The sequence below is a fragment of the Urocitellus parryii genome, chromosome 11 (genome assembly GCF_045843805.1).
Source record: "Urocitellus parryii isolate mUroPar1 chromosome 11, mUroPar1.hap1, whole genome shotgun sequence".
In the NCBI taxonomy this organism is placed as follows: domain Eukaryota; kingdom Metazoa; phylum Chordata; class Mammalia; order Rodentia; family Sciuridae; genus Urocitellus; species Urocitellus parryii.
Window position 1 is genome coordinate 82,338,036 of NC_135541.1, and position 23,134 is coordinate 82,361,169.

At 37.8% G+C, this 23,134-nt stretch overlaps 1 non-coding gene and 1 pseudogene across 1 annotated transcript; one reads left to right on the plus strand and one right to left on the minus strand.

The window, feature by feature from the left end:
- Positions 1–9,283: 9,283 nt before the first annotated feature.
- LOC144249431 (18S ribosomal RNA) lies at positions 9,284–9,755 on the minus strand. The gene has a single exon (XR_013342228.1). It is a non-coding gene; the product is annotated as an 18S ribosomal RNA (ribosomal RNA).
- Positions 9,756–19,282: 9,527 nt separating this feature from the next.
- Positions 19,283–23,046, plus strand: LOC144249307 (protein arginine N-methyltransferase 6-like; annotated as a pseudogene).
- Positions 23,047–23,134: the final 88 nt, after the last annotated feature.

Here is a 23,134-nt window from a genome sequence, read left to right on the forward strand (position 1 = left end):
TTGTGGGGGGAAGAGCTAGATTAGTTAGACTAGCCAGAACTCATCATGTTGCCATAAGGGGAAGAATGGATTGTAAGCCTTGGGCTAGCCTTATAGTTCAGCTATGAATTTACTCATAATTAGTGTTTGTGAGACAAAATAGTATGGAGGATGTTAATCCATGGCCAATTATTAGTGCTGTGGTTCCTATAAAGCTTCAGGGTGTTTGAATTACAATTGCTACAATAACTAATGCTAATGACTTACTGATGTGTAGGCGATGAGGATTTTAGGTCTTTTTGTTGTAAGCAGATTGAGCTTGTTATAATTATATCCCATAGCGATAACATAATAAAGAAATATGCCATATTACTTGCAATAGGGTGGAGTAGAGCTGAAATTTGGATTATTCCGTATCTGCCAAGTTTGAGTAGAATAGCTGCCAGGATCATGGAGCCAGCAACAGAGGCTTCAATATGGGCTTTGGGGAGTCAAAGGTGGAGACCATATAAGGGTATTTTTACTATAAAGGCTATAATACATGCCAGTCACAAGATATCACTAGTTCAGGAAAAAGAGAGTACAGATGACTGGTATATACAGATAATAAAGTTTATGGACCCAGTGGGTTTTTGAACAGACTAATGCTACTAGAAGGGGAAGGGAGCCTACCAGAGCATAATATAGGGAGTACAGTACTGCATTTAGATGCTCACTTTGCTTTCCTCATCGAGTAATAATAATTAATGTGGGCATTAGTGTGGCTTTGAATAGAATATACAATATGATTAGTTTGGTGGCTGAAAAAGTTAAAATTAAAAATGATTGGGCTGGGTATGTGGCTCAAGCGGTAGCATGCTCCTCTTGCATGCGCGTGCAATGCTGGGTTCCATCCTCGCACCACGTACAAATAAAGATGTTGTGTCTGCAGAAAACTAAAAAAATAAATATTTAAAAAATCTCTCTCTCTCTCTCTCTCTCTCTCTCTCTCTCTCTCTCTTTCTTTAAAAAAATGATTGAAAGAACATTAGTATAAGAATATAAAGATTTTTTTAGGATCAGTGGCTCTCAGGCTAAGTGGTTTTGGCTTGCTATAATTATAAGGGGAAGGAGTCATGGTGTTAAATCAGTAAAGGGGAAGATAGCGGATCTGAGAAGAAAGTTAGTGAGAAAATTAGATCTGTGTTTGCTGTTTGATTTAATGTAAGGAGCACCATTAAGCTGATTATCAGACTATGGATTGAGGGGTTGATTCAAATTATTGAGGGGTTTGAGAATCATATGCGGGGAAAGAGTAGAATTGTAGGTATAATATTTTTTAACATTGAAGGATATTTATGTTCTGAACATAGTCTAGTCCATATGTGTTAGACACTATTACAAGGGGAGCTAGCCCTAAGGACGCTTCACACGCTGCAAACTCTAGTAGGACAATAGGGATTATAAATTATAAGGAAAAGTGAAAGTTTAGAATTAGGAGGGAGCATAAGACAAATATAGATAATATTATGCCTTCTAGGCATAGGAATGATGATATTAAATGAGACAAGTAAAGATGTTGTATAAGCTAGGAGGATGTCAAGTATGATAATAGGCATTTTGATAATTATGGTAACCCATAGTCTAGTGAGTAAAAATCACTTCTTTTATCTTAAACAAATTATCATATTCAATTCATTCTAAGCCTTTTTGAACTCATTCATAGGCTAACCAAAGGATGAGAATTAGAACTAGAAAAAAGTTATAGTTAGTATAATATTCAGGTTGTTTGGGAGGCTCAGGGAAGGGGGAGAAGTAGAGAAATTTCTAAGTCAAATAAAAGGAATGTAATTGCAACAAGGAAAATTTTATTGAGAATGGTAGGTGGGTAGATCCTATGGGATCAAAACACATTCATACGGACTTGGTATTTAGGTGTATACATTTAGCTGGGGTAAACAAAATGCCACTGAGATTAGTAATAGTGCAATAGAAGAATTGATAAGTAGGGAGATTATAAAGTTTATTACTCTCTCCTGGGTTTTACCAAGGCTTTTTTATTGGAACTCAACTGTACTGATTAATACTAAGGAAGTATGAGCCTCATCAATAAATAGTTACATAAAGGAATAGTCATACAGCATCAATAAAATGTCAGTATCATGAGGCTGCTTCAAATCCAAAATGGTGATTAGATGTAAAGTGGAAATTTAATTGACAGATAAGGCATACTAAGAGCAAGGTTGACCCAATAATAAGGTGGAGACCATGAAAGCCTGTAGCCATGAAAAATGTTGAGCCATATACGCCATCTGAGATTGTGAAAGATGTTTCTAAGTATTCTGAGGCTTGAAGTAAGGTTAAATATAATCCTAGTGCAATCATGGTGGATAATGCTTGAACTATGTTTTTTTTCGGTCCCCTTCATTTAGTCTGTGATAGGCCAAGGTAATTGAGACCTCTGAAGCTAAAAACATGGAGATGTTGAGTAGTGGAACTTCTAGGGGATTAAGTGGGTTAATTCCCATTGGAAGTCATCAGCTGCCTAATTCTGGATTGGGAGCTAGGCTGGAGTGATAAAATGCTCAGAAAAATTCAACGAAGAAAAATACTTCTGAAATGATGAATAGGACTATCCCATATCATAAACCTTTTTGAACAATAGTTGTATAGTGCCCTTGGAATGTACCTTCATGTACAATATCTCATCATCATTAGTATATTGCAAGGATGATGGCTATTAGGCCTAACATGAGGAGATAAAAGGAATTAAAGTGGAATCATCTTACTAGACCGGATGTTAAGAGTAGGCGAGAAAGGGCTCCTGTTAAAGATCAGGGGCTAGGATTAACTATATGATAGGCATGGGTTTGGTGGGTCATTAAGTATTATCATGTAAATATAAACTTACTAGGAGGGTAAAGACATAGGCTTGAATTAGTGCTACAGCAAATTCAAGTATTGTTAATATACTAGAATAATAAAAGTTAGGATAGCTGTGGGAGGGCTAATCGATGTTAATACTAGGGTGGATCCTCCGATTCAGTGTATAATAATGTGGCCAGCTGTAATATTCTGTGTTAGTCGTTTGGCTAGTGCTATGGGTTGAATAAAAAGGCTAATTGTTTTGATAATAATTAATATTGGGATAAGGGGGATAGGGGTTCCTTGTGAAAGAAGATGGGCGAGGGATGCTTTATTCTTGTGGTGGAAACCAGTAATTACTCCACCTTCTCATAGGAGAATGGCCATTCCTAAGTTCATTGAGAGCTGGGTTGTTGGTATAAAGGAGTGAGAGAGTAGACCTAGTAGATTTGTAGAGCCCATGAATATAATCAGTGAAATTAGTATTAGGGATCAGGTTGATCATTTTGGGTTATGTATGGCCATTATTTGTTTTAGTACAAGTTGAATTAATCACTGTTGGAATGATACTAGGTGGTTGTTGATAAGTTGGTTGGGTGAGGGAAAGATGACGTTGGGGAACATAATAATAAAGATAACAATAGGAAGTCCTATTATTGTAGGGATAATGAAAGAGGCAAGTAAATTTTCGTTCAACTTTCTTCTCATATGTTTTTTTGTTCAGTTAAACTAATGTCTTTGGGGGGAAGGGTTAGATGGGTACAGATGGTTTGAAATTTTAAGTTGAAATATGAAAAATAGGGCTAGGATCATTGATAAAATTGTAACAAATCATGCCGATGTGTCTAATTGGGGCATCTCATTATGAGGAGATTTTGGCTCCTAATCTTCAATTTAAAAGGTTGATGCTGCTGTAGCTTCATAATGAATTAAAACATTGGTGAGGATCAACTTTCAAAATGTTTTAATGGGACCAGATCAAGTATGATTAGCATAAAGCTACAGATTTCAGAACATTGCCCATAGTCAAGCCCCGGCCATGTTGATGTTAAGGTAGCCTGATTAATTCAACCTGGAATTGCATCCATTTTTAAGCCAAGGGATGGGACCACTAAGGAGTGGAGCATGTCTTTAAATGAAATTAGTATTCACACAGGTAACTCTATTGGAAGTACTACTCAGTTATCTACTTCCAGAAATCGAGGATCTCCTGCAGCCAGATCCGAGGTTGGAATCATATTGGAGTCAAAACTAAGATCTTCGTAGTCTGTATATTCATAACTTCAATATCACTGATGGCCTATAGTTCTTACCATTAGAGATGGGTCGTTAATTTTGTCTATTATGCATAGAATACAGAGTGAGGGAAGGGCAATTAATATGAGAATAATAGCAGGAAGAATAGTTCAGATAGTTTCTACTTCTTGGGTGTCTATGGTACTTGTATGGGTTAGTTTTGTAGTTAATATCAATGAGATAATGTAGAGGACAAGAGAGCTAATTAAGAACACAATTATAAGAGTGTGGTCATGGAAGTGTAGGAGCTCTTCTATAATAGGTGATGTGGCATCTTGAAATCCTAATTCAAGGGAGTATCCCATAGAGATATAAAGGAGTTTAACCTATAAGTTAACTTTTACAAAGTTATGTAATTATTTTACTAATATCTCATGAAGAAAGTCACAATGGTTATGGGGCTGGCTTGAAACTAGTTTTAGGAAGTTCACTTCTTCCCTTTCTTGGTCCAGGCTTTAATAAAAGTCGGTTCTTCAAATGTGTGATAAGGTGGAGGGCACCCGTGTAGTCATTATAAGTTATTAGGTGTTAACTCTATGGTAAGAACTTCTCGTTTTGATGCGAATACCTCTCAAATTATAAAAATTATGATAGCTGTGAGGGAAATAAATGAGCCCATCAAAGATACAGTGTTTCATGCTGTGTATGAGTCTGGTAGTGGGAGTATCCACATGGTATTCCTGATAATCCCAAGAAGTGTGAGGGAAGAAAGTTAAATTTACCCCTACAAACATTACAGTAGATTTTAGCTCATATATTATTTAGCATATACAAGAAAAAAGGGGAAATCAGTGAACGAACCCTCCTATGATGGCAAATATTGCTCGTATATATATGACATAGTGAAAGTGAGCTACAACATAATATATAACATGTAAGACAATATCTAATGAAGAGTTAGCCAGAATGATTCCTGTTAGCAGGAATCTGCTAACCTCCAATGGTGAATAAGAAAATGAAGCTGAGGGCTCATTGTATTGCTGGTGACCATTTAATATTACCTCCATGTAAGGTTGCTTAGTCAATTGAAAACTTTACCCCTCTTGGAATAGCAATAATTATCATTGCAGATTTGAAGTAAGCTCGGGTATCATGGACATCTATCCCAACAGTGAACATGTGGTGCACTCATACAATGAATCTGAGAAAACCAATAGACATTATAGCTCATACTATTCCTATATAACCGAATGGTTCCTTTTACCTGACTATATTTTACAATATGGGAGATAATACCAAACCTTAGTAGAATAAGAATATAGATCTCAGGGTGCCCAAAGAATCAGAATAATTGTTGATAGAGGATAGGATCTCCACCTTCCACGGGGTCAAAGAATATAGTATTTAGATTTCGATCTGTTAGAAGTGTTGTAATCCCTGCTGCAAAGACTGGAAGAGATAAAAGAAGTAATACTGTTGTGATTAGTATGGATCATACGAACAGAGGGTTTTGATATTGGAATATAGCAGTGGGTTTTATGTTAATAATTGTAATAAAATTAATTGCTTTTAGAATTGATGATAATCCTGCTAAGTGAAGGCAGAAGATGGTTAATTCTACTGAGGCTCCTACATGGGCAAGATTTCCAGCTAGTGGGGGATATACTGTTCAACCTGTTCCAGCAACTGCTTCAACTATAGAAGAAGCAAGCAAGAGGAGGAAGGAGGTGGGAAGGAGCCAGAAGCTCATGTTATTTATATGGGGAAATGGTATATCGGGGCTCCAATTATAAGGGGTACTATTCAGTTCCCAAATCCATCAATCATAATTGCCATGACTCTAAAGAAACTTACAACAAATGCGTGTGTAGTTATGATAACATGATAGATCTGATCATCACCTAACAGGACTCCGGGGGTTGGCCTAAGTCAGCCCAAATTAATAGACTAAGTGCTGTTCCTTCTATTCCAGCTCAAGCGCCAAATAGGAGGTAAAGTGTTCCGATATCTTTGTGATTAGTTGAGAAGAATCAATGGTTGATGAACATAGGTAGATGGTAAAATGGCTGAGTAAGTATTAGACTATAAATCTAAAGAAAGAGGTTGAGCTCTCTTTTTACCAAGCCCAGAGGTGAATAATCACATTGAATTGCAAATTAAAAGGAGCAGCTTCAACTCTGCCAGGGCTTCTCTGGCATTTTTACTTACCACAGGAGAAGTAGATTGAAGCCAGGTGAATTAGGCATTTAGCTGTTAACTGAAGTTTTATGGGTTTAAATCCCATTATTCTAGATGGAAAGGGCTTAGCTTAATTAATTGATTTGAATTCAGTTGATGTAAGGTAGAGTCTTGCAGTCCTTAACTCAGGAATTAAGTGTTGGACACTTACTTAGGGCTTTGAAGGCCCTTGGTCTGGGTTAACGTAAATTCCTAGCTCAGAGATGATAGGAGAGGTGTGAGTGGTAGGGAGAGGGTAGAGATAATAATAAAATTTGGTAGAAGGGGAGTTAGTTTTGTATTTTTAAATTGTCACTTTATTTTAGTGTTGTTAAATGATGGAAATAGGGTTAGGGATGTAGAATAAATGAGTCATGTGTAGAAATATAAATTTAGGAGGGCTAGTATTGCTGTTAGTATAGAGAAGATAATATTGTTGTTTGAAATTAGTTCCTTAATAATAATTCATTTGGGGGAAAATCTGGTTAGAGGAAGTAATCCTCCTAGTGATATTAGTATGATTAGAATTGATCGGGTTAGTAGGAGGAATTTATTTCATAAATTTGATAAGGAGAGGGTCAAAGTTTTTTTGATGTATTGGAGAAGTATAAATATATTAATGGTAAGTGTAATACAAATGATTAAGTTAAATATTGTCAAAGTTGGATTATATGTAATAATTGCTATTATTCATCCTATATTCGTGATTGATGAATATGCTAAGATTTTTCATAGTTGAGTTTGGTTGAGTCCTTCTCAGCCTCCTAACATAATAGACAGGATTCCCATAAGTAATATAAGGGTGGAGTTTATGGAAGATTCAATTAGATATGCATGGAGATTGGGGCAATTTTTTGTCATGTTTGTAGGATTAGTCCTGATTTAAGTGCAAGTCCTTGAGTGACCTCTGGTACTCAAAGGTGAAACGGGCAAGTCTCATTTTTATTGAGTGTGCTATTGTGAATATAAATGATGAGATTTGATTGCATGAATTGGATAGGGTCCATTGGCCTAAGTTTGTATAATTAATAATTGTGCCTATTATTAAAATTATTGATGCAGTGGCTTGAATTAGGAAATATATGCATGCAGCTTCTGTGGAATTATTCCATTAGGATGGGAATAATTGCCAGCATACTTATTTCTAAGCCTAATCAAATAAGTAGTCAGTGGGAGCTGAATAGTGTAATTATTGTTCCAGAAAATAAGGTGAGGTAGATTGTGGAGGAGTTTAGGGGATTAAATAATGCAGGAATGATATAAACCAACATTTTTGGGGTATGGGCCTGATAGCTTATTTAGCTGACCTTACTTTTTAGGACACAGTGTAAAGGTAGCATGAAGAATTTTGAATTCTTAGGATTAGGTTCAAGTCCTATGGTTCTAAAAAAAAAGAGGATTTAAACCTCTGTTATTTACTCAATCAAAGTAACTCTTTTACCAGACATATTTCTTAGATCAAGGGTGGTATACATGCAGTGATAATGGGAAGGGAGATATGTCATAAGTATAGGACCAGAGTGAGGCATAGGAAGCTTTTTCATAAAAGATGCATAAGTTGATCATAACGAAATCGTGGATAGAATGCTCAAATTCATAGAAGTTAAAATGAGGGTTTTTAGGGTGAAACTGAGTGTAAACGTTTTGGGAAGGGAAGGGTTGAGTAATGTCCCTATAAAGAAGGTTGCTGTTAGGGCATTTATTATAATAATATTTGTGTATTCAGCTATAAAAAATAAGGTGAAAGAGCATATTTGACGTTGAAGCCTGATACAAGTTCTGATTCTCCTTCTGTTAAGTCAAACGGAGTTTGGTTGGTCTCTGCTAGTGTTGAGATGAATCACATTATTGCTAGGGGTCATGTTTGTAGAAGTAGTCATGTGAACTGTTGATTAGTAATAAGGGTAGATAGAGTAAAGTAGCCATTTATTAGTAATACAGAGAGGAGAATAATGGCTAGGGTTACTTCATATGAGATTGTTTGTGCTATGACTCATAATGCTCCAATTAGAGCGTATTTAGAGTTGGAGGCTCAGCCTGACCACAGGATTGCATATACAGCTAGGCTTGAGGTAGCAAGAATGAATAGTACGCCTATATTTATGTTGGTCAGGGGTTGGGGTATGGGTAGGGGGATTCACATGGTAAATGCCAGGGTTAGGGCTAGGGTAGGAGCAACAATAAATAGTATAATTGATGATGTCAAAGGTTAACTATCAGTGTTAACTATCAGTGAATTATTCGGTCTGATATAAACTTATGCAGGGAGAACTATCTTCTTGTTACTCATTTTAACATAATTTCTTCTATAAGAAAAATAGATTAGTCCAGTTTTGGTTTAGGAGGTTATTGATAATTAGGTATTAAGTTTTGATGATTAGGTTAAGCTTTAATGTTTTTTCAATTGAAGACTGCTTTTAGGCCAACTATGGAAATTAGCAGATTTACTCCCTAATTAAGGTTTTTCCTTGATTCTAAAGAGCTGTCCCTCTTTAGATTAACATTTAAAATTACATTTGGCTTGCTTGTGCTTCAGGTAAATTTAAAGTAGATCCAAAATTCTAACCTGGACAACCAACTATCACCAAGCTGCCTAGGCTTTTCACCTCTACTTATAAGTCATTCCCCTGTTTTGCAACATAGACAGATGAGCTCTTATTAGCTGCTCATAAATAGCTCATCTGGTTTCGAGATGTTTGCCTTAAATTCTTCTTGTGAAGGATTTTCTGGTTAAATCATTATGCAAAAGGTAGAAGTTTTAGTCTTTGCTTTTTTCCACTATAAAAAGTTTTTTTCATCTTTCCCTTATGGTGCTTTCTCTATAGCTCCTGGTAATAATTTCTATCTCCTCTACTTTTATTTAAGATAAATGTTTTATTTATTAAAATGAATCATATTTTAGTGGGAAGGGATTGTGGGCTAGCATTAATTCAAAATGTTCATAGTGGGTGAAATTTCCAGGGTGTAGGCCAGGTGATTTAGTGAATAAGCTACATTTTGTTTATTCCAAACACACTTTCCAATATGTCTACCTTGTTATGACTTATCTCTTCTCATACAGTCTAATCAAGTGGATTATGTATCAGGTTTTATGTAATTATATTTGAAGAGGGTGACGGGTGGTGTGTGCATACTTTATTGCCCAATTCAGCTAAGCTCTCTATTCTTAGCTTACTACTAAATCCGACTTGGGCTTTTAAGTTTCATAAAGCTGTCGTGAAGATTTGTTCTAAGAAGTAGAAAATGTAGTCCATTACTTTCCACCTTATAGGCTACACCTTGACCTAACATATTAATGTAAAATTCTCTTGCTTACTAAAAGAACTTGTTAGGGTTTGCTGAAGATGGCAGTATATAGGCTGATAAATGCTAAAGGTGGTGAGGTATATCAGGGTTTATCGATTATAGAACAGGCTCCTCTAGAGGGATGTAAAGCTCTGCCAAGTCCTTTGAGTTTTAGGCCATTGCTAGTAGTACTCTGGCGAACATTCTTGTTTGTTGAATGTTTATATTTAGGGCTAAGCAGAGTTTGTTATCTAATCCCAGTTTGGATCTTAGCTATCCTGAATTACTAGAAAGCAGGTTTGGTGATAACCTTGAACTCTATGCTATAGTCCATCCATTTGGTCACCAAATCACCATTTCATCCTTTATTTTTAGCAAACAAATAATATGCTCATTCCCTCACCAAGTAAGATAACCTAAAATCCCACCCAGCCACTGCATTAAATTCAAAATACAGGATTCCCAGGTAACGCACAGGATTCTCCATCTGGTCATGATATCTCTCCATATTATCATGTGGCCCAATAATTCTCAACCAGAGGTAGTTTTTGTGGAATGTCTGGAAACGTTTTGAATGACACAATTGGGGGTGTGAGCGGGATACTATTGGCAACTAGTGTGCAGAGGCCAGGAAGGCAGCTGAACATTATAAAACACACAGGACAGCCCCACAAAAAGAACTTTCCAGTCCAACATATTAGTAGTGCTGAGGGTGAGAATCTCTACTGCAACCCATGAACTGATATCTGTTCCAACCTGCACCCAGTATGTAACAATGCAGCAAATTTACTGCAATCAACATGTCCAGGTAGGAAAGCAGGGAAAAGAAGACACTGGCCTATGCAAAGATGAGATCCTGCTAGGAGGCACTGTGAAGGACCTGAATGGGAAGTTCCTCCACTAGACCCTGGTACCACTCTCAGTAGGGGACCCTCTTGTGCTTGGTCCTCTGTAGTAACTGCATCTGTGTTCTGGAAGTTCTTCCTCTAAGCCTGCATTTGAAATGTGTATTGAGAAGCATGATTTCTGTATAAAGAGTACAACTTTTAAAATAAGCTCTTAAGTGATTTTCTTAGCAGTACAATTTCTCAAACACTGAAAAGACTTCTGATCCATTTCCTTCCCTGTCAGTTCCAAAAGCCAGTAAACATGAAAGTTTCCTCGAGAGAATTCTTGATCCTATTTCTTTGCTTCTTCATTCCAATGCCTCTTTTCCTCTGAATTTAAGGGAGCTATTTAGAGACCTCCAATGTAAGGCCATGCCCTAAATCTAATTTTTGCTGCATAACTGAAATTTCATTGACCTTTTTTGCTCAAACGTCTTTTCAGATTTATTTCCTATTCTTTGAAGTATAGAATAGTCAGTTTTTCAACCCCTCAAGGCTCCAAAGTTCTGAACTCTCTATATTCCTTTTTCATCATGTTTGGAAACCTTTTCATTATTCTAGGAGCTCATCTTATTTTTCCAATATCTTGTTAAATACAGCCAGTGAATATAGCCTACCAGCATTTCATTTTCCAAACTCTTCTAGAGCTATGAGATTTAGAGGCATCTTATTGTCCTTTTAATTTACTGCAGGCAATTCTTACCAAATGTCTTGTATTATGGTTTCAATACCCAAAGTTTGTACTGAAACTGAATCCATATGGGACAGTAAGAGAAAGAACCTTTAGGAGGTGTTTCGAGCTCTTCCCCATGAATGGATTACCTCATTTATGTGATTGATAGATTAACACATTAATAGGATAATGGATTGAGAGTGGGTTTGCTACAAAAGGCAGTTCTCATGGTCCCTCTCTCCTGCCTTGTGATGCCTTGCACAACTTTGGGACTCTGCCAGCAAGAAGGCCAACACCAGATGCAGCCCTTTGACCTTGAAGCAGAAATATAAGCCAAAATAAACCACTCTTCACTGTAACCTATCCAAATTGTGGCATTATGTTTTTAATAGGAGAAAAGATACCAAGACATTTTGCCATGGATTTCCATTTTCCAGTCTCTGGTAAGTTTTCTTGCAGTCTACAGCCTGACAAGTTTGAGATTTTTAAAATAGCATCCTGCTTCTGTAACAATTTTTGCATGAAGACAATGCTAGTTTTTGTGGCAAATGTACCTCAATGGGTCACAATAAATTTTTGTTTCTTATTCACTTAACAGTTCAGTGTAAGCATTTCCTGGCCAAGGGGGGGGTGTGAGTGGAGTAACTCTTTGGTTCATAATCACCCAGGGATCCAGGTTAGTAGAGGCTCTGTCATACAATATGTGATATCCAATGTTTCCCTTGATGGCAAAAATCTGACCAGAAGATGTCAGAAATGAAGAGGATCACGTAAGGGCAGTCTCGATGAACCAGGCCTCAATTGGTATCATTCTTCTGCTCACAGTGCACATTCATTTAAATGAGATTTAAATAAAAGAGGAGTGTGCATCTTCTAGGAAGTGTTCTTCAAAGGAGGGAGCATACTTTTCTTCCTACCATCTTCTTGCTGACTGAAACTCAGAAATGGTGGCAGGTGCAAAAGCAGCTATCATCAACCATCTGGTCAGAACCACACATTAAAGAGGATGGCATAACAGTGCATGAGTTCCTGAGGATCAAGGAGCTCCCATTGCAAAGCTTCAGGCTGTTTACCCACTGTCTTTAAAGAAACCATGAGCTCCTATCATATTTAAGCCAATGCAGTTTTAAGTTATATTTGCAGGTATTATCTAATTGTTTGGTATGGCTATTTTCTCTTCTGCCCACCTCCACTCCTTTGTATTGATGACTTCTGCAATTTCCTTCTCATAGTCTAGAGTATTTTCAGAACTCTCAAATCCTTAGCAGGGAGTAGTTTTAGCATTTATTTTACATCTCTATTATTTCACCTGAGAGATAAAAACATAGGATTTGTCCATAAACTCAGATTATTTCAAGAAATATTTTTTGACATCCACTAATGTCATGTCCCAGACTGGATACAAAACATACAAAGATAATTAGTGAAACCACCCCTGCCTTTGAAGAACTTGCATTATTGTACATTACTGGTACCCTTTCCAACTTCCACTCCACCCTCCTGTTTGAAGAAGTTAAAAAGCTAAAAATGACATTTCTCAGAATCCCTTCCCACTTGAGTTCTAGGTACAAATAAGGTCTTCCAAAGAGATATACTTAGAAAAAAAAATGTACAAGTAAATGAAGGTTACCTTCCTGCATTTGCAGGTCACCTGTGAGGTATGATGACATGCATGTGACATTCACACTCCCTTTGTGGTCTTCATGGTTTGAGAGTCAGTGCTCTCAGCAGCAATAGCAGTGCCTAATCCTAGGTACATTCTAGTCAGAATAAGCCAGGCTAATTAGTAACAAATGATTGGGCAGAAGGGGGGAGGTTGTGGCTCAGTGGTAGAGCACTCCTTTAGCACTTGAAAGCAACTGTGAGGCACATAGCAACTCAGTGAGACCCTGCCTCTAAATAAAAAACAAAATAGGGGTGGAGATGTGGCTCAGTGGTCAAGTTCCCTGAGTTCAATCCCAGTTCCCCCCCCCAAAAAAAAAACTTAACACCCAAAACCAAATAAATAACCCAATCAATAAATGGGCAAAGAAATTGAATATACACATCACAGAAGAAATACAATTGGTTAATAAATATATGAAAAAATGTTCAACATCTCTATCAATTAGAGAAATGCAAATCAAAAGTACACTGAGATTTCAACTCACTCCAGTCAGAATGCCAATTATTAAGAATACAAATAACAGTAAATGTGGTGAAAATGTGGGAGAAAAGGCACACTCATACATTGCTGAAGGGACTGCAAATTGGTGCAAGTACTAAGGAAAGCAATAAGGGATTCCTTAGAAAACTTGGAATGAAACCACCATTTTACCCAGTAATCCCACTCCTTGGCACATTCCCAAGAGACTTAAAATAAGCATACTATGGTGACAACAGCCACATCAATGTTTATAATAGCTCAATTCACAATAGCTAAACTATGGAACCAAACTATGTGCCTTTCAAAAGATGAATGGATAAAAAAATGTGGTATACATAATAATGGGCTCAGCCATAAAGAAGAATGAAATTATGGCATTTGCCAGTAAATGCATGGAAGTGTAGACAATCATGCTAAGTGAAACAAGTCAATCCTCCAAAATCAAAGGCCAAGTGTTCTAATATCCAGATGCTAATACACAATAAGGAGGGGGGTGAAGGGAAAAAAAGAGAAGTTCATTGGATTAGACAAAGGGGAATGAAGGGAAGGGAGGGAAAATGAGAATAGGAAAGACAGTAGAATGAATCTGATATCACTTTCCTATGTTCATATATGAATATACAACCAGCGTAACACCACATCATATACAACAAGAATGGGAAGTTATACTCCATGCATGTACTCCATGCATGTATGATACGTCAAAATACACTCTACAGATATGTATAACTAAAAAGAATAAATATTTTTTTTTAAAAAAAAGGAAGTGAAATAGGACCAGACTAGTAATGTTCACCTTAACTGATGTAACTTTTGACTCACTGGTCTGGGAATTTCTACTCATCCATCCCTTACAAGTACCTCAGAAGCACTAAAATGCCAGATGAAATTCCTTTGTGTTTTGAAATATCTAGAGTGTGGATTCCTACAGTAAATCCTGGATGAATCGGGTTTGTGCTGGTAGCTTTATATCATTTTACTACTACTTGTCATTATCCTCACTGACTCCTAAGGCTGTCCTGTATGAACTAGGGATCCACATTTTGTGAATAAATGATTCAAAGTCTTCACAGATGATATGTGTAATGCAGAGATTCTGATATAGGTGTAATGTCAAACAGGGTGATGCCAGATAAAGGGGTAAAGTGTGTTATGTGCTGAAGAGTTTCTAAATAGGCAGCTTCCTAATGGTATTAAGGTGCAGTGGGAATCATTTGATTTGTCCCCTGCAAGACTTGGAAATGAAAAACTATCCTGTGATAAGCTTCACCCTTTCTCTTCCAACTAAAATCTGGCTTTAATCAAGGTAAACACATGTAAGCATATTGCTTGATTTTTTGTTCCTCTTTTTACCTTTTAGGCTGAGCAGAGAAAGAAAAAAGTCTGATTTTTTATTTATCCCCCCCCTTCTTCCTCAATTATTTTAAAAATTTTTAATTTTTTTTTTCAGAATATTATGTAGTTCAAATCGAACAGTTTGGAGCCCTTTCGGACTGGTGTCTTTTGCTTAGTAATGTGCATCTAAGCTTCCTCCATGTCTTTTCATGGCTTCCTAACTTTTTTTTTAGTGTATCGATAGACGCAGAAAAAGCATTCGACAAAGTAGAGCATCCCTTTATGTTCAAAACATTAGAAAAACTAGGGATAACAGGAACTTACCTTGAAATTGTAAAAGCTATCTATGCTAAGCCTCAGGCTAGCATCATTCTGAATGGAGAAAAATTGAAGGCATTCCCTCTAAAATCTGGAATAAGACAGGGATGCCCTCTATCACCACTTCTATTCAATATAGTTCTCGAAACACTGGCTAGAGCAATTAGACGAAAGAAAGGGTCTACAAAAGAAACTACTAGAACTAATAAATGAATTCAGCAAAGTGGCAGGATATAAAATCAACACGCATAAATCAAAGGCATTTCTGTATATCAGTGACAAAACTTCTGAAACAGAAATGAGGAAAAACACTCCATTCACAATATCCTCAAAAAAAGTAAAATACTTGGGAATCAACCTAACAAAAGAGGTGAAAGATTTATACAATGAAAAGTACAGAACCCTAAAAAGAGAAGTAGAAGAAGATCTTAGAAGATGGAAAAATATACCCTGTTCATGGATAGGCAGAACTAACATCACTAACATCATCAAAATGGCAATATTACCAAGAGTTCTCTATAGGTATAATGCAATGCCAATCAAAATCCCAATGGCATTTCTTGTAGAAACAGATAAAGCAATCATGAAATTCATATGGAAAAATAAAAGACCCAGAATAGCAAAAGCAATTCTAAGCAGGAAGTGTGAATCAGGCAGTATAGCGATACCAGATTTCAAACTATATTACAGAGCAATAGTAACAAAAACAGCATGGTACTGGTACCAAAACAGGAGGGTAGACCAAAGGTACAGAATAGAGGACACAGAGACTAATCCACAAAGCTACAACTATCTTATATTTGATAAAGGAGCGAAAAGCATGCATTGGAGGAAGGATAGCATCTTCAACAAATGGTGTTGGGAAAACTGGAAATGTATATGCTACAAAATGAAACTGAATCCTCTCCTCTCTCCATGCACAAAAGTTAACTCAAAGTGGATCAAGGAGCTTGATATCAAACCAGAGACTCTGCATCTGATAGAAGAAAAAGTTGGCTCCGGTCTACATATTGTGGGGTCGGGCTGCAAATTCCTTAATAGGACACCCATAGCACAAGAGTTAATAACAAGAATCAACAAATGGGACTTACTCAAACTAAAAAGTTTTTCTCAGCAAGAGAAACAATAAGAGAGGTAAATAGGGAGCCTAAATCATGGGAACAAATTTTTACTCCTCACACTTCAGATAGAGCCCTAATATCCAGAGTATAAAGAACTCAAAATTTAGACAATAAGATAACAAATAACCCAATCAACAAATGGGCCAAAGACCTGAACAGACACTTCTCAGAGGAGGACATACAATCAGTCAACAAGTACATGAAAAAATGCTCACCATCTCTAGCAGTCAGAGAAATGCAAATCAAAACCACCCTAAGATACCATCTCAATCCAGTAAGATTGGCAGCCATTATGAAGTCAAACAACAAGTGCTGGTGAGGATGTGGGGAAAAGGGTACTCTTGTACATTGCTGGTGGGACTGCATGGTGCTGCCAATTTGGAAAGCAGTATGGAGATTCCTGGGAAAGCTGGGAATGGAACCACCATTTGACCCAGCTATTGCCCTTCTCGGACTATTCCCTGAAGACCTTAAAAGATCGTACTACAGGGATACTGCCACATCGATGTTCATAGCAGCACAATTCACAATTGCTAGACTGTGGAATCAACCCAGATGCTTTTCAATAGATTAATGGATAAAAAAAAATGTGGCATTTATACACCATGGAGTATTATGCAGTACTAAAAAATGACAAAATCATGGAATTTGCAGGGAAATGGATGGCACTAGAGCAGATTATGCTTAGTGAACCTAGCCAATACCTAAAAAACAAATATCAAATATCTTCTTTGATATAATTAGAGCAACTAAGAACAGAGCAGGGAGGAAGACCAGGAAGAAAAGATTAACATTAAACAGAGACATGAAGTGGGAGGGAAAGGGAGAGGAAAGGGAAATTGCATGGGAATGGAGGGAGACCCTCATTTTTATACAAAATTACATATAGAGGTTGTGAGGGGAATGGGAAAATAAACAAGAAGAGAAATGAATTACAGTAGATGGGGTATAGAGAGAAGATGGGAGGGGATGGGAAGGGGATAGTAGAGTTTAGGAAAGGTAGCAGCATACAACAGTTACTAATATGGCATTATGTAAAAATGTGGATGTGTAACCGATGTGATTCTGCAATCTCTATTTGGGGTAAAAATGGGAGTTCATAACCCACTTGAATCTAATGTATGGAATATCATATGTCAAGAGCTTTGTAATGTTTTGAACAATGAAGAAAAAATATTCTGTTATCTAGAATTTAATTCATTTGTTTTCATCAGAACATCTTGATTGCTTCCAAGTTTGGGCAGTTATGAATAAAGAAGCTATAAACATGCATAGTTAGGGTTTTTATGGATATGTTTTCAATTCACTGGATTAAATACCAGAGAACATGACTGCTGGACCACATGTTGAAAATGTTGTCCACGCTTTTTAATGGTGAATGGTTCACTGGAGGCCAATAATTAACATTCTTCTTTGTAAACATGTAACTTAAGGTCAAAAAAGTTAAATGACTTACTCAAGTATTACACTAGTAATAAGTGATAGAGCAGGTCTAAACTTTGGGTTTTCTCCCTACTGGTCCAAGACTTTTTACTATCTTATGTGCCTTCCTCATTACATGAGAGAGAAAAAGTTTAGATTTCTTACCCAGAGGTCTAAGTCTAAAATTATCACACAGCTCAAAAAAGACTGCAGTAACATCATACCTCGAACTGGGTGGGGAAAAGGTGCAAGTTAGAAAAGTATAATATTTTAAGACGTTCAAGAGTGATGAGGATATTAAAGTTTCCATTAAACCCAAGAGTTTTCTTTATATTTAAAACTTGTTAAGTCGATAGTGAAATAGCAACTTATTGGAGGGATGAAAATACTTACAAATCCCATATCCCATTGGGTTTAGTATCCAGAGTTGGGCTGGGTTTGTGGCTCAGTGGTAGGGCACTTGCCTAGCATGTGTGAGGCAATGGGTTTGATTTTCAGCACTGTGGTGAGCCGTTTCTGTGAACTGTGGCCACCATTACAAGATGGCGCTGGTTTCCCCTGTAGTCTGTGACAAACAACTCCTTATCAGAATGAGTTGGCACGCTGTGACTTGGCACCCTATGAGAAAAGTCCACATGGCAGTTGTGCATTGGGGCTTTATCTGCTTCATTAAGGCTGGGGCACACGGGAGTAGTGTTCGAGAGAGAAACAAGCTAAAAGACATGTCTAAACAAAGGCCTGAATAAACTGCTGAAGGAAGAATCCTGTGTCGTGTTTCCTTTGCTGGCGAGGGGACGCGGCACAGCACCACATAGAAAAATAAATAAAATAAAGTTATTATGTCCAATTATAACTAAAAATATTTTTTAAAAAAATACCCAAAGTAATGGGCTGGGGTTGTAGCTCAGCAGTAGAGTGCTTGCCTAGCATGTGTGAGGCCCTTCATCATATAAAAATAAATAAGTAAAATTAAGGTATGTGTCAAACTACAACTAAAAATATTTATTTTAAAAAAATCCAAAGTAAATAAAGAACTCCTTCAACTCAACAACAATAAAATTTGATTAAAAAATGGGCAAAGGATTTCTCCAAAGAAGTTGCACAAAGGACCAAAAAGCACAAGATGTACAGCATCATTTATCATTAGGGAAATGAAAATCAAAACTACAATTAGGAACCACCTTACACCCATTATGATTGGCTACTATTCAAAAATAATAATAATAACAAGTGTTGACAAGGGAATGGAAAAATAGGAACCCTCTTGTGTTGTTGGTCGGGTAATGTAAAATAGTGCAGCCACTATGGAAAACAGTATGGCAGTTGCTGAAGAAACTTAATAAGCAATTCCACTTTGGGGTAAAAGTCCACAAAAGAATTGATAACAAAAATTGAACAAGTATTTGGACACCCATGCTCATAGCATTATTTGCAGTAGCCAAAGGTGTAAGCATTTTAAGTGTCCATCAAAGGTTGAATGGATAAACAAAATTTGGCCTACACACATAGAGTATCATAGTATTCATCCTTAAAAAGGAAGGGAATTCTGATGCATCATTAATGACATTTAAGGATATGATTCTATGTGAACTAAGGACAAATACTGTATAATTCTACTTAACATTAGTTAATCTGACCCAGAATAGTCAGATTCATAGAGAAAGAAAGTTAGATTGGTGATTGCCAGAGAATGAATAGTGGAATATGGAGTTGCTAAATGGAAATGGAGTTCTGGTTTTGTAAGATAAAGAGTTCTGAAGATTGGGCACACAACCGCATGACTGTAATTAAGCAACTGATCTGAACTGTACACTTAAAAATGGTTGTGGTGGTGAGTGGTATGTATATTCTACATTAATTTAAAATATGTGTAAATATTTTGACCAAGCCCCATATTTTTATAAGGCTAAGCTAATTACTTATGTGTTATTATATTCAAGTAAAGTACACCAGTGTTAACAAGAATTTTCTTTAATACTCAATTTTTGATGAGTCCAGTCAGTCACTCTACTAACTAATATGATTTAGTAGACATATAGCTTAGGATTATACAGTGATTAATTTTTATTTGACACTTTTGGAAAGTTCCTCCATCATACTATAACTGTTTAACTCTGAGGCATTGCCAAATTGTTTTTCAAGAGGCTGCACTAGGAAATGCTTTCTTGACAGAAAGCATCAGTGCAAGCAAGTGTGCTTCAGGTTAGCTGGGTTCTGGGGGCTCAGGGTTCTACAAAATTTAGATTACAATTCTAAGGTCATGGTAAAATATGTGATGTTCAATGCCAGGACTGTGATGCTACAAGAGGGGTACATGGAAGTGCCTATAGGACCCTCAGCAGAATCCTCACCATGGATGGGCACTGAGGACATGAATATATAGTGGTGCTGTGATGTGCCTGGCCTCCTGTTAAGGCAGGGAAACTGGGAAAGTGTGAAACTGCTGGTGGATCTGCAAAGTGAAAATGGTTCCAAAAATCTGGGGACTGGAACCCAGGAGCATTCTACCTCTGAACTGCATCCCCAGCCCTTTTTACAAACTTTATTTTGAGACAGGGTCTTGCTAAGCTGCCCAGGTTGCCCTCAAATTTGCAATCCTCATGCCTCAGCTTCCTGAGTAGTTGGGATTACAGGAAGGTCAAGGTAAAGGTCAATTTATGTTTTTTTTTTTGTTGTTGTTGTTGTTGTTGTTGTTTTTAGTACTCGGGATTGAACTCAGGTGTGCTCAACCACCAAGTTTCATCCCCAGCCTTCCTTTTTTTGTATTTTATTTAGAGAGAGGGTCTCACTGAGTTGCTTAGCCCCTTGCTTTTGCTGAGGCTGGATTTGAATTTGCAATCCTCCTGCCTCAGCCTCCCAGGCTGGTGGGATTACAGGTATGAGCCACAGCAACAGGTGGAAGGTCAATTTCTTGATGTGAAATAATCAGGCAGATCTGTGGCAGGGCTGCTTAAGCCTGTGGATAGAGATCCATATGTTTAGTTTTTGTCTCCACCTCTTTTTTTCCCTATTTTCTGTTACCTTTCCTTACAATACACTCAATCATGTATGTGCAGCAAGGACTGTAAATATAGATACCACCCATTAGTCAGTGGTGGACCTCTCTTACTAAGTGAAAAAGAAACAGTCCAAAAGTACTCTAGGAGTAGAGTGGAGGTTGCCAGGGACTGGGAGTTATCTTTATTAAGGGTGAAAAGTTGCAATTTGCCAAGATGGAAATGTTCTGAAGATGGTTGTTGGTGATGGTTGTACAAATGTGAATGTACTCAATGCCATGAAACTGTAGGCTTCTAGTTAAATATTAAATTTTGTGAGTATTTTACATATATATATATATATATATATATATATATACAATAAGTCTGATTCAGAAACTCAAGGTTGAATGTTTTCTATCATAGAAGGAAGCTTGACCAAAGAAAGAGGAAAAAGTGGGGGAGGAATCCTGTGAAAATAGAAGGGAGATCAGTGGAGCAATTGATGGGGAGGGAGGAGGAATTGGAAAGGAGAGAAACAATGGAATAAAATTTACCAAATTATGCTATGTACATGTGAATGCACCACAATGAATTTGACCTTTATGTTTATATATAAAGAACTTAATTTTAAAATTGTAAATAAATAGAAGGAAGACCATTAGAGTAGAAAGGAAATAGGAGGAGGGAGAAGGAGAGGAAAAGGGGAAGTACTGGGGACTGAAGTGGAGAAAATTTTATTCCATGATATATAATTATGTCAAAATGAGCCCCACTATTATGTGTAACTATAGTATACAAATAAAACATTCAGAAGTAAAAACATATGGTGTATTGATGAAGATTTACTACTGATATACCACTCTTTAAAATGCCTTTTTTTAATTGATTTTTTTATATGACAGTGGAATACATTACAATTTGTATTACACTTACAGAGCACAGCTTTCATATCTCTTGTTGTATATAAAATATATTTACACCAATTTGTGTTTTCATCCATGTACTGTGGATAATAATATGCAAACATAAGTCAAATGTTATTGAAGTCAAAATGTCTGACTTTCTGTCATCTCATTTTCCCTTTTCTGGTTGAATCCTATCACTCCTATTTCAAAACTTAGCTCACATACCACTTTTACTAAGTAGTCTTTTCTAATTTCTCAGCCAGAATTAACAGTTCCATTTTTTTCTTTGAACTTACCCTTAACCAGTAAGGGGAAAGAGCATATGCCCCAGTAAGTCCCAAAGGTATATATGCTAGAGAAATGAAAATAAAATGTTCACATAGAAACTTACACATGAATTTCATATGGCATTATTCATAAGAGCCAAAAATATGTAAATGACCGCAGGATCTGTCAACTGAATAAAATGTGGTGTATCCATAAAAGGGAATATTTGGCAATAAAAAGAAATGAAGTACTCATACATGCTGCACTGTAGGTGAAACCTGAAAACATCATGTTAAGAAGCCAATCACAAAAGACCACATATTGTATGATTCCATTTATATGAAATTTTTGGAGAGTCGTGGGGGGGCGGCAGCAAAGGAGGGGAGAGAACTGAAGAAGAAGAGGACGGGGAGCAGGAGGTGGACTTGCCATGATCCCGACCCCAGAGGACTAAGAGCAAGCAAGCAGGACCACCAGTACTAGGAGTGCTACAGGGACATGTCGGGGAGGAGAGGATCTCCAACTGCGTCCTCACCAATGCCTACCGCCTTGGCATCCTGCGGAAATGGGCAGCTCTGCAAGGCAAGACCTTGTTGGAGGTGGGCACAGGCACCGGCATTTTGAGCATATTCTGTGCCCAGGCTGGTAGTGCCATTTGGCAAGAGGCCCGAGAGGTAGGGCGGCTCAACGGGCTGGAGGACCAAGTGCACGTCCTGCAGGGTCCGGTGGAGATGGTGGAGTTGCCAGAGCACGTGGATGCCATCGTAAGCGAGTGAATGGGCTATGGACTTCTGCATGAGTCCATGCTGAGCTCTGTGCTGCACCTGCAGACCCAGTGGCTGAGGGAGGTCGGTATTCTCCTACTGGTTTTCACTGAGCTCTTTGTAGCCCCCATCAGCGACCAGTTACTGGAGTGGCGCCTAGGCTTTGGAGCCAGGTGAAGCAGCACTAAGGCATGGACATGAGTTTCCTAGAGAGTTTCGCCATAAGCTGCCTCATGAGCCACTGGGAGATTTTGGTGCAGGGTCATTCCGGCCAGGATGTGTTGGCCTGGTTGCAGCACTTTGCTCAGCTCCAGCTGACCTGCGGGCCTGGAGCTGGAGCTGGAGGCAAGGTGGGTGGGCACTTCCGCTACAGCTGTTATGGCTGGGCGCCCATGCATGGTTTGGCCTTTTGGTTCCAGGTGACCTTCCCTGGAGGAGATTCGGAGAAACCCCTGGTGCTGTCCATCTTGCCTCTTCACCGGACCACACTCTGGAAGCAGGCACTCCTCTTCCTAAAGGAGACTGGTACAAGTGGAGCAAGGCAGGGTCATTTCAGCAGAGATCACGCTGCTGCCCTCCCAGGACAATCCTCTTCACCTGCCCTTTCTGCTGTGCTACAAAATGGGGGACCAGGAGGAAAAGACCAAAGACTTTGCCATAGGGGACTGAGCATTGCTTTTTCTCCCAGCCACCTCCCAAGGCAGCCTGGCCTGTTTAGGAGAGGAATAGGGAGGTCCGAGGAGAAAGGGAGATTTCA